This window comes from Miniopterus schreibersii (assembly GCF_964146895.1).
Source record: "Miniopterus schreibersii genome assembly, chromosome: 2".
Taxonomy (NCBI): Eukaryota; Metazoa; Chordata; class Mammalia; order Chiroptera; family Miniopteridae; genus Miniopterus; species Miniopterus schreibersii.
Window position 1 is genome coordinate 138,611,572 of NC_138102.1, and position 13,135 is coordinate 138,624,706.

The window sequence follows — 13,135 nt, forward strand, 5'->3', positions numbered from 1 at the left end:
GAAAATGTCCATACTTCCCTTCTGTTTCTTTCCTTGTGTTTCTTATAATTAATAGATTTGGCTGCATATTGAATCAAACACTTTGCATGGATTGCCTGTCTGGAGTAATTTTTCCTTTGATACCTGTTTCTTCACTTATCTCTGTTCCCCAAACCCCAGTTCCATTTGGGATGCAAACACTTGGTCATTGGTTTTTAGTTTAAGTATCCATTCTTTCTGGAGTTTAATGCAACTCTGAAATAGAGGTTCAATGTCATCCAGAGCAATCAATTCCTACTCTACTTTAGTATTGCCCTGAGGATGTAATTGTTTTGATAATTAAGTGGTGCTTTTTAACTAGAACAGCACCTATAAGTAACACAGTTCCACATACATTCAAAGCCTAAAAAAATTACTGGCAAAAAATATAAGTAAAATTTTCCACCTGAAGCTATATTATTATTATTTGGGATGTATCTAGAAACTGCTGCAACATTGAATTACTTATGTAATTTGCTATATTCTGAGTCTAACATTTTGACTTTCTTGCAAGTTTTTTCCTGACTAGTACAGTAATTCTTATCATGAAGAACCATACTCAGATTACACTCATTACCTTTATTCCTGAAAAAAAGTGGTAATTGTCTTCTCCTTGCCTTTTCTGCCAATCACAGGAATAGTTGTATGTTCGTTGATACTGCTTTTGCTTTCCTGATGCATCTCTCAGTCGGGTGTTAAAACCAGAAGCCAAGGACTTTGACATTCTAAATTTGTGGCACTATGTTGCCTACAGACTTTTTTCTTGACTAGCACAAACTAAGTACCATACAGATTCTCAAACATTTAAAAAATTGAATCAAAAAGAAAAATTTCCTACAATCTGTGATGGAGCATCTGATTGGTTTATTATGTGAAAAGATTTGCTATATTACTTGATAACATTTCCTCTATATGGAGAAGGGGCAGTGTCAGCTCTGATTACGGGCATAAATTCCAGAGTTAAATCTCAGGAATGAAAGTCACTATCACAGAGAAGGGGCATGGACTTGCTCATGGTTTGCTTCAGCCCTGGGATGCTCCCATGGAACGTCGCTCCACACCTGAAATTTCCAACAGATCATCTTGAGAGGCACTGAGGGATCCTCCCTCCCTTTGCCTCTCTGTGGCAACTAAGGCAGCCCAACTGACTTTGAGTAATATTTGGTTATAAAATCATTTTTCTTCTAGTCATTAAAGCTGTTTTTCCATGAGAACTCTGATATTATAATGCAGGTGTTAAGCAATGTATTTATCTGGATTATTCACTGACTACTGTTTATATTATATTTAAAAGACTTAAAAATTTTGATTTCTAAATTTTTAAATGAGAAGATGCAATGTGAACCAATTTGTCAATTGTTTTTTTGCGGGGAGTATTGCTTCCCTCAAGTTATACTACCTTTAGATGACATCCTACTTATTGTTGTGTTAAAATGGTCACACCTTATGTGGAATCTAATGAACAAAATAGAAACAGAGGCATGGATGCTTGGAACAGACTGACAGCTGTCAGAGGAGATGGGGCAGTGGGACTGAATGAAGGTGAAGGGATTAGCCAAAGAACATATATGCGTAACCCATAGTGTGGGGATGGCGAGAGCGAAGGGACCCAGTGGGGACTGGGTGGAGGTGGGCAAAGGGGGAGAAAATGGGGACATCTGTAATAGTGGCAACAATAAAAATAAAGTTAAAAAGTGGTCACACCAATAAATACAAATTATCCAAGAATAATACTTCCTAAAAATAACATTTTGTTAATAGCCATATTAAAGCTCACATCTCTCAGTTTTATACAGTAAGAAAAAATCCATTTCTCAGAGACAAATATGACCCAATCTCATCCAGAGAGAATATAACTGAAAAGATTAAAAAAAACACATTTATACTTCTAGCAGTTAGTTATATATAGCCTCTTTTGATGAGGCAGTTAACTACCATTATTATTCTTACAGCTACAAATTTGAAAATGAATGCAATGTTGAAAACTTGCATGAGAGTTTCTGCTCACTCCTGATTGAATCCATGCCCACAGCTGCAGGAGCCTGGAATGACTTGAGTTCCTGTCTTCAATCAATTGCATAAATTTCTTCAAGACAGATGTGCTGCCATAAGCCCTGAAAATATTTTCTTTTAGTTTTGATCAATAAAAGGAAATGCTAGTACAGAGAAACCTCTGGGAGCTTTGGAGAGATGTTCTGAACTATCTTCTCTTAGAGGTTTTTCCAATTTCAAGCTGGATACTTGCTTCTTTGCCAAATCTGCAACCAAGTTGTTTATTAACAAAAGGGCCCTTGGTGACCAGATTCAGAAATTACTAATGAATCATTTGTGTAATAAACTTTTGGGGGAAAAAAATCAAACAACAGAGCAACAGTGCGGACACAGTCTTTGGAGACAGGGGAAAGAATCAGAATCATTTAAAAGAGACTGGTAGGAAAATAGTAAGAATCCAATTTAAAAAATTAGTTCTGTTTCTTTTAATTAATCTCTGTCATGTAAAGTAATGAAAAGGTCATAGATATTCCTTTTCTCCTTTACTAATATTTATGAAATGAGTATTCCTAAGACATTTGATAAAATAAGGAAATATAGGAAAATACTGGGCAAAAGAATAAGGAAAATAACAAAAAAAGATAACAAATGCTAATATTTTGGAGCATAACTTTCCATAAATTTTCTCCTCCAAATATGCCCATATTTATGACATGTCATATTGCAAATGTATGAACATTAATTAAAAACATAAAATTGAGATATATAACTTGCCATATGCTATTTTATTTGTTTTTAATTAAATTTATTGGTGTGACACTGGTTAATAAGATTATATAGGTTTTGAGTGTACAATTCTTTGATACACTGTATATTGCATTATACTTAGATATATATGAATCTGTTTTTAACCTAATAATTATTGACATGCATAATTTTAATTCCATTTAATTTCAGTGAGCTGTATTAGTGTAGCATCAGAATTTAAGCCAAACTATGTTGTTGTAAATGTTTTCCATTAAAAAAAATGTAGTTCTATGGTTATCCACTACTTAGTCCCTTCTAAACCATTTTAAATTCTTTTCCACTTTTCAAGATTATAAAAAGATCTAGAAGAAGGATACTTATACAAATTATTTTTTTGGAAAAAAAGTAGTCCCTTCTAAACCATTTTAAATTCTTTTCCACTTTTCAAGATTATAAAAAGATCTAGAAGAAGGATACTTATACAAATTACTTTTTTGGAACATTGTCAGAATAATCATTAGAAGCAAAATTTCTTCAATGAATTGGATGACTAATAAAGTAACTAAAATATTCTTTCAAATTAAGAATATCAGAGTGCGTTTGGAGATACAGTCATGCTATTAATTGGCATTTTTTTCCTTTATAGAATATGAGGATTATTACTTCAATTTAACCAAGGACTGATATAGATCAAGGTTCTGTTTCAGAATTTTTGAGGTATAATTTACATAGAATAAAATGTACCCATTTTAATTGTACAGTTTGATTAATTTTCACAAATGTATATACCTCTATAACCAGAACCACGTTAGGACAAATAATTCCATCTCCCCCCATCAATTTTTTTATGTCCTTTCTTATCATTCACCCCGTCTTCAGTCCCAGGCAACCAGCCACCTACTTTCTGTAATTACAGATTCAGTAATAAAAAATCTATTGTGTTTTCTAGAGTTTTATGTAAGTTGAATTATACTATATTTATATTTTTGAACCTGGTGTCTTTCATTTAGCATGAACTTTTTTTGAAATTCATCCTTGTTATTGCATGTATCAGTAACTCATTTTTAAAGTTAAAGCTTTATTTAAAAGGGTGACTTTCATAAGATGTAGCCTTTTAAAGTATACAATTAGGTGGGGTTTAGTATATTCATAGCATTTTGCTATTATCACCATTATTTAATTTTAGCATATTTTTATCTCCCCTAAAGAAAAGCATTAGCAGTCACATTTCTCCCTGTTTCCAGTTGCTGGTGAGCAATAATCTATGTTCTTTCTCTGTGGAATTGTCAATTCTGGATTTTTTCATATAAATGGAATAATAAGATATGTGATGTTTTGTAATTGGCTTTTTAAAAAAAATTTATCTTTATTGTTGAAAGTATTACAGATATTCCTCCTTTTCCCCCCATTGATCCCTTCCACCCTGCATCTGTCCCCACCCCAGGCCGTCACCACACTATGGTCTGTGTCCATGGGTTATGCATATATGCATATAAGTTCTTTGATTAATCTCTCCCCATCCACTCCCCCACCCCCACGTTCCCTCTGAGATTCTTTAGTCTGTTCCATGCTTCTGGATCTATTTTGTTCATCAGTCTATTTTGTTTATTAGATTCCACACGAGTGAGATCATGCAAAACTGAATCAGGAAGAATCAGAAAACCTGAATAGGCCAATAACAACTGATGAAATGGAAGCAGTAATAAAAAAGTTCCAGCAAACAAAAGCCCTGGCCTACATGGCTTCAGGGGGAGCTTTCTAATTGTCTAAGTTGTAGGGTTAGATAATTTACTAAATTTTTTTCTTGCTATTTTGCAGTAGGCTTGCAGTGCTATAAACTTCCCTCTTAGGACTGCTTTTCTGTGTCCCATAGATTTTGGGTTGTTGTGTGTTCATTTTCATTTGTTTCCAGCAAGTTTTTAGTTTCTTTCTTGATCTTATTGGTAACCCATTGGTTGTTTAATAACTTGTTATTTAGCCTCCATGTGTTTGAATGTTTTTGAGTGTTTTTACTGTAGTTGATTTCTAATTTCATGCCACTGTGATCTGAGATGCTTGATATGATTTCAGTCTTCTTTAACTTGTAGAGACTGGTTCTGTGTCCTAACATGTGGTCTGTCTTTGAGAATGACCCATATGCACTTGAGAGGAATGTACATTCTGCAGCTTTGGGGTGGAATATTCTGTAAATATCAGTTAAATCCATCTGATCTATTGTGCCATTCAGTCGCTGTTTCTGTGTTGACTTTTTGTCTGGAAGATCTATCCAGTGAAGTCAGTGGGGTGTTAAAGTCCATGACTATGATTGTATTATTGTTGATCTCTCCCTTAAAGTTTTTAAGGTTATTATTGATAGGTCCTTATTTATTTATTTTAATTCTTTATGCCTATGTTTCTCTCTCTATTTCTTCTTCTTATTACAGCAGTCCCTTTAACATTTCCTGCAATGTTGGTTTGGTGGTGATAAACTCCTTTAGCCTTTTTTTTTTTTTAATCTGGGAAGCTCTTTATTTCATCATCTATTTTGAATGATAGCCTTGCTGGATAGAATAGTCTTGGTCCTGGGAGAGTGTCAGTGTAGCTTCCACTCAGTCCATCGCTATCTTTAATCTCTGACTGGCTTCTTTTACTTTGCATAATGTTTTCAAGTTCATTCATGTTGTAGCATGTGTCAGTTCTTCATTCATTTTTTGCCAAATAATATTCCATTGTATTGATATATAACACTTTATTCATTTGTTAATGGACATTTGAGCTGTTTCCACTTTTGGCTATTTTGAACAATGCTATTATAAAATTCAGGTTCAAGTTTTTGTGTGTATATATATCTTTAGTTCTCTTTAGCATACACCAAAGAGTAGAATTGCTGGGTCATTTGGTACTGTGTTTAATTTTTGAGTAAATACAAAATTGTCCCAAAGTTACTGTACTATGTTATCAATATTCACCATAGAAATATTGTTCCAATATCTTCACATGTTTGTCAACATTTGCTTTGGCTTTTTTTATGTTAGCCATCCTGGTAGATACGAAATGTCATCTCATTGTGATTTTTGTTTTAGTTTTAGAATATTTCCATAACTTTTTTCTCTTTATTAAATCTAGTAGGGTGACATTGGTTAATCAAATAATATAGGTTTCAAGTGTACATTTATATGAAACATGATCTGTATATTGCATTGTGTGCCCACCACCCAAAATAAAAAAATCTTCTGTCACCATTTATTTGACCCCCTTTACCCTTTACTACCCACACCCCCTTCCCTTTGGTAACCACCATACTCTTTTCTGTGCCTATGAGTTTTGTTTGTTTTTCTTTTGTTGCTTTCAGTTTTATGTGGATATAAACATGAGTGAAATCATATAGCTCTTGACATTTTCTGTCTGACATTTTGCTTAGCATAATATTCTCAAGATTCAATGGCAGTATTTCATCCTTTCTTATGATTTAGTAGTATTACATTGTATATATGTACCACATCATTTTTTACTTTATTTATATTGTTTGCACTATTACAAATGTCCCCATGTCTCCCCACCTGTTTGCTCACCTTCCCCTTGCCCTAGCCCCCCCTTCCCTCCGGCCATCACCACACTGTTGTCTGTGTCTAAAGGTGATGTATATATGTTCTTTGGCTAATCTCTTCACCTCTTTCATCCAGTTCCCCCTCCTGCTTCTCCTCTGACAGCTCAGTCTGTTCCATGTGTCCATTCTTCTGGTCCTATTTTGTTCATCAGTTTTTTTCATTAAATTCCACATATAAATGAGGTCAGATGGTATTTGTTTTTCATCCTTTGCTTATTTCACTTAGCATAATAATCTCAAGGTCCATCCATTTTGTTGCAAAAAGTAAGAGTTCCTTCTTTTTTACTGCCTATAGTGTTCTATTGTGTAAATGTACCACAGCTTTTCTATCCATTCATTCACTGATGGGCACTTGGGCTATTTCCAGATCTTGGCTATTGTGAATAACCCTGCTATGAACACAGGGGTGCATATATTCTTTCTGATTGATGTTTCGGGGATGGTTAGGATATATTCTTTTGTTTCAGGATTGTTAGGATATATTCCCAGAAGTTGGATCGCTGGGTCAAATGAAAGTTCCATTTTAAATTTTTTGATGAAACCACAGTGGCAGCACCAGTTTACATTCCTATTATCAGTGCGTGAGGGCTCCCTTTTCTCCACATCCTCACTGGCGCTTGTTTGTTGAGCTATTGATGGTAGCCATTCTGGCAGGTATGAGGAGATATCTCATTGAGGTTTTAATTTTCATCTCTCTGATGATTAGTGATGAGAATTTTTTCATATGACTATTGGCCATCTGTATGTCCTCTTTGCCCCTTTTTCAATCAGATTGCTTGTCTTCCTGGTGTAGAGTTGTGTAAATTCCTTATATATTCTGGATATCAACCCCTTATCAGATGTATCATTGGCAAATATGGTCTCCCATACAGTGGGTTCCCTTTTCACTTTGTTGATAGTTCCTTTGCTGTGCAGAAGCTTTTTAAGTTGATGTAGTCCCACTTGTTTATTTTTTTCTTTCTTTCCTTTACCCTAGGAGATATATCAGCAAAACTATTGCTACGAATGATGTCTGAGATTTTATTGCCTGTTTTCTTCTAGAATTTTTATGGTTTCATGACCCTAAAAATTTAAGTCTTTTATTTATTTTGAGTTTATTCTTTTAAGCCTTGTATTTATTTTGAATTTGTTCTTGTGTATGGTGTAACTTGGTGGTCTAGTTTCATTTTTTTGCATGTACCTGTCCAATTTTCCCATCACCATTCATTGAAGAGACTGTCTTTACTTCACTGTGTGCTCTTGCCTCCTTTGTCAAATATTAATTGACCTTAAAGGCATGGGTTTATTTCTGGGGTCTCTGTTCTGTTCCATTGATCTATATGCCTGTTATTATGCCAGTAGCAGGCTGTTTTGATTACAGTGGCCTTGTAGTATAGTTTGATATCCAGTATTGTGATCCTTCCAACCTTGTTTTTCTTTCTCAAGGTTGCTGAGGGCTATTCAGGGTCATTTTTTGTTTCATATAAATTTTTAGAATATTTGTTCTACATCTGTGAAATATGCCATTGGTATTTTAATAGTAATTGCATTGAATCTATAGATTGCTTTGGGTAATCTGGATATTTTAATGATATTAATTCTTCTAATCCATGAACATGATGCTTCCACCTAATTTTATCTTCCTCAATTTCTTTCTTCAATATTTTATAATTATCCAAGTACAGGTCTTTTAACCCCTTGATTAAATTTATTCCTAGGTACCTTATTTTTTCTTGTTGCAATAGTAAATGGAATCATTTTCTTCATTTCTCTCTTTGTTTTAAAAAATATATCTTTATTGACTTCAGAGAGAGGAAAGGAGAGGGAGAGAGAGAGATAGAAACATCAATGATGAGAGTCATTGATCGGCTGCAGCCCACAACCCGGGCATGTGCCCTGACCGGGAATTGAACCGCCTGGATCCTAGGTCGACTCTCAACCGCTGAGCCACTCCCAACCGGGCTTCATTTCTCTTTCTTATAGTTCACTAATTGTGTATAAAAATGCCACTGATTTGTGCATATTAATTTTGTATCTTACTACTTTGCCAAATTCATTCAGGAGATCTAGTAGTTTTTTGGTGGAGTCTTTAAGATTTTCTATGTAAAATATCATGCCATCTGAAATAATAACAGTTTGACTTTCACCTTTCCAATTTGGATGCCTTTTATTTTTTCTTCTTGTCTGTTTGCTGTGGCTAGGACTTCCAGTACTATGTTAAATAAGTGATGAAACCAGCTCTTGGTTTCATTGATTATTTGTATTCCTTTTAGTCTCTATGTCATTTATTTATGCTCTGATCTTTATTATTTCCTTCTTTCTACTTACTTTGGGCTTTGTTTGTTGTTATTTTTTTCTAGTTCTTTTAGGTGTAGGGTAAGATTGTTTATTTGTGATTTTTTTTTTGCTTCTAGGCCTTAATGCTATGAACCTCCCTCTCAGGACTGCTTTCACCGTGTCCCATAAATTTGGAGTTGTATGTTTATTATTATTATTATTATTTTGAAATTTATCTTTATTGTTGAGAGTATTACAGGTGTCCCATTTTCCCCCCCAATTGACTCCCTCCACTTCACTCCCACCCCCTCCCCAAGCCTTCACCCTGTCATTGTCTGTGTCCATGGGTTATGCATATATGCATATAACTTCTTTGGTTAATTTCTTCCCTCCCTCCACCCCCCTTCCCTCTTCCCTCTGAAATATGATGGTCTGTTACATGCGTCAATGTCTCTGGATCTATTTAGTTCATCAGATTCTCTTGTTCATTAGCTTCTTGTTAAAGAAGACCCTTTAACATTTCCTGTAGCCCGGCTGGGCGTGGCTCAGTGGTTGAGAGTCGACCTAGGATCCAGGCGATCAGGGTTCGATTCCCGGTCAGGGCACATGCCCGTGTTGCGGGCTGCAGCCGATCAATGACTCTCTCATCATTGATGTTTCTATCTCTCTCTCTCCCTCTCCCTTCCTCTCTCTAAAGTCAATAAAGATATATTGAAAAAAAACACAAAACACATTTCCTGTGGTGATGAGCTCCTTTAGATTTTCCTTGTCTGAGAAGCTCTTTATCTGCCCTTCAATTATAAATGAGAGCCTTGCTGAGTAGAGCAATCTTGGTTGTAGTTCCATGTTTTTCATCACTTTGAATATTTCTTGCCACTCCCTTCTGGCTGCAAAGTTTCTGTTGAGAAATCAGCTGACAGTCATATGGGTGCTCCCTTGTAGGTAACTAAGTGCTTTTCTCTTGCTGCTTTTAAGATTCTCTCTTTGTCTTTAACCTTTGGCAATTTAATGATGATGTGTCTTGCTGTGAGCCTCTTTGGGTTCCTCTTGTTTGGGACTCTCAGTGCTTCCTGGACTTCTAAGTCTATTTCTTTCCCCAGGTAGGGGAAGTTTTCTGTAATTATTTTTTCAAATAGGTTTTCAATTCCTTGCTCTCTTTCCTCTCATGGCACCCCAATAATATGAATGTTGGGTCTCTTGAAGTTGTCCCAGAGGCTCCTTATAGTATCTTTATATTTCTGGATTCTTTTTTTCTTTTTTCTTTTGGTCTTCTGGTTGGGTGTTTTTTGTTTCCTCATGTTCCAAATTCCTGATTTGATTCTCAGCGTCCTCTGCTCTACTGTTGATTCCCTGTAAATTATTCTTCATTTCAGTTCGTGTAGCCTTCATTTCAAATTGGTACTTTATTATGTCATCGATTTTCTCGGTTATTTCCCTAATAGTATGCTTAAACATTCTTATAAACAAAATTCAGAACTCTGTATCTGTTAGCTTGCTTGGATCTATTTCATTTAGTTCCTCTTCTAGAGATTTCTTCTGCTCTTTTCTTTGTGACATGTTTCTTTGCCTCTGCATTTTGACTGCTTCCAGGTGTTTGTTTCTATGTATTAAGTAGAGCTGTTATGTCTTCTGGAATTTGTGGAGTGGCTTTGTGTAGTAGGTGTCCTGTAGGGTCCAGTGGCTCAGCCTCCCCAGTCACCTGAGCTGGGCCTTCTAGGTGCTCCCCTGTGTGGGCTGTGTGCACTGTCCTGTTGTAGCTGAGCCTTGGTTGCTGTTGGTGTCACTGGGAGGAATTGACCCCCAGGCCAATCAGCTGTGAGGCCCAGCTGCAACTATGGCCAAAGAGCTGCTGTGCTGGAGACACCTCTATGGAGCAGGATTTACTTCAGTGGAGCTTTGGTGTTCACCAAGTGTGCCCCTTGAGTGTGTCACTCGTGAATGTGGCAGGGTTTTAATCCAGCGTGGTTGAGTCTGACTGCCAGGTGCACTGTCTCTGGGGTCTCCTGGGAGGTGCAAAGTTAGCCTGTGCCAGTGCCTTGCCCAGTGCCACCCAGCATGAGCTGCATAGCAAATTGCAGATGGATGCTACTTGTGCTGGACTTGGAGGTGTCCAGGAGAGGCCAAGCTATGAACCGATGCAGGCTGCTGCTAGTGCCAGGCCTGGGGCCACATATCAAGTTGTATGGGGCCTGCTGCTGCTTGTTTGAGAGATTTTAGGAAAGTCCTAAGCATGAGGCTCCAGAGGCCACTTGCACAGAAAAGCCACTGGAAATGGCTTGGATGAGCTTCCAGGTGGGGAGGGGCGGGGCCTCTGGGAATCACCGAGGTGGGGCCAAAGGTGTGAGTCAGGTGCTGGCGATTCAAATATTCTGCCTGCCTGCCAGCCATTTGCAGGGAGGGCTCACCAAAGGAGCAATGGCCTCTGCCAGATCTTCTGCTTGGGAGAAAGCTGCCCCTCCACCCCTTGCCCTGACTTCAGGCAGGTTAGTTCCTCCCCAAGTGTCCCAGGTTCCTTTCAAGCTGCTGCCCGGCACTGGGGCTCAAAGGGAGCGGGTCTGAGTGAGTCCGTGCGTAGGCCCTTTAAGAGGAGCTGTCTGGATCTCCTGCAGCCTCTGTGACCCTAAGCAACAGTGCCTGCTGGTTTCACAGCCTGAAGTTGGGGGTCCTCTCTACCCATCCCTGGAGCCCTGGGCTGGGGACTTGCTGGGGGACTGGGACCTTTCCCTCCTCTGGGAAACCTCCACCACTGGGATGTCCTCCTGGGTTAAACTGTTGCACTGTGTGTGGGCCCGAGGCCACGTCTCCATGATCCAGTCCTGATCCACCCGCGCCTCCGCCCCTCCTACAGATCTCAATGCTTCTTCAGTTCCCTGGTTGTAGGACTTCCGTTCAGCTAGATTTCAGGAGGTTCTGAGTGATGGTTGTTCTGTATTTTAGTTGTAATTTTGATGTGGTTGTGGGAGGCGGCGGGTACAGTTGTTAGCTACGCTGCCATCTTGTTCCCCTCAACTTCAGTTTTAAATGGTAGCCTTGCTAGGTAGAGTAGTCTTGATTGCATATCCTTGTTTTTCATTTCTTTGAATACTTCGTGCCAATCCCTTCTGGCCTGAAGTGTTTCCATTGAGCGATCTGCTGACAGCCTTATGGGATATCCCTTGTGGATAACTGACTGTCTCTGTCTTGCTGCCTTTAAAATTCTCTCTTTGTCTTTAATCTTTACCATTTTAATTTTGATTTGTCTTGGTGGGGGCCTCTGGGTTCATCTTGATTGGAACTCTCTGTCTGCCTGAACTTGTGTGACTTTTTTCTTTCACCAAAGGAAAATTTTCTGCCATTATTTCTTCAAACAGGTTCTCTATCCCTTGCTCACTTTCTTCTCCTTTTGGTACCAGTATGATGCAGATGTTATTACACTTGATATTAACCCAGAGATTCCTTATATTTTTATCATTTCTCATAATTCACTTTTCTTTTTTATGCTTTGCTTGGGCGCTTACTCTTGTCTTGTCCTCTAATTCACTGATTTGATTCTCTGCTTCATTAACCTGCTGTTGATTCCTTCTAGTGTATTCTTCATTTCAGATATTGTATTCTTTACTTCTGACTCATTCTTTTTTATGGTTTCTATGTCTCTTTAATGCTTACTATCTCTTTGCTTAAGTTCTCACTGAGATCATCAGTTCTTCCCCTAATGTCCTTCAGTATCCTTAAAATCATTATTTTAAACTCTGCATCTGGTATTTTGGTTTCTTTCATTTCATTTAATTTTTTTATGGAGATTTCTCTTTTTCTTTTTGGGTGGCGTTTTTCTTTCTTTGTCTCCCAATTTTGTTTCTGTGAATTAGGTAGATCTGCTATGACTCACCAATTTGTTGTGATGGTTTTATGATGAAAGTGTCTGATTGGGCTCAGTGGCTCAATCATTTATGTCACCTGAGCTCAGTGCTCTAGGAATGTTTCTTGTGGGTTATTTGCATCCCCTTGTGTAGATGAGGTTTGAATACTCTATATTTTTATGGGTGGAGTTAACCCTTCAGGTTGGGTGACTATAAGGATATACCTCAATAACTGTGTATGAGACACTCTGCAGGGTTTTCCCCCTGAGTCAGGGTTGATTCCAGCAGGTTCTGGTTCTTACCAGAATCCCCCTTTGAGTATGCCACTTGTGTGACTAGGTGGGTCGAGCTCTGGTGTGGTCTGAAGCCCACTAATGGTTGTGTTGGTTCTGGGTCCACTTGAGTGGGATTCAGGTACAGGTTGCTGTTAGATGTTGTGTATAACTGCTTTTGGGTTTCTTGTCTGTAGCTCTTATGCTGTTCACTGTTTGTGTCTGCATCTACTCAAACTGAGTGTGCATGCAAAGTGCCAATCTATATAAAAGGGTTGGCTTTTTCCAGCTTAGAGCTGGGGGCAGATTTGTAAAAGAACTGAGACTCACTGAAGGTCACCTCCACCTGTAAGCTATGCTGCCTTCCTCTCAGGTTGCCTGGTCTTCCTCCAGAGCCTTCTGAAGAAGGAATATAGGATGAGCCCAAG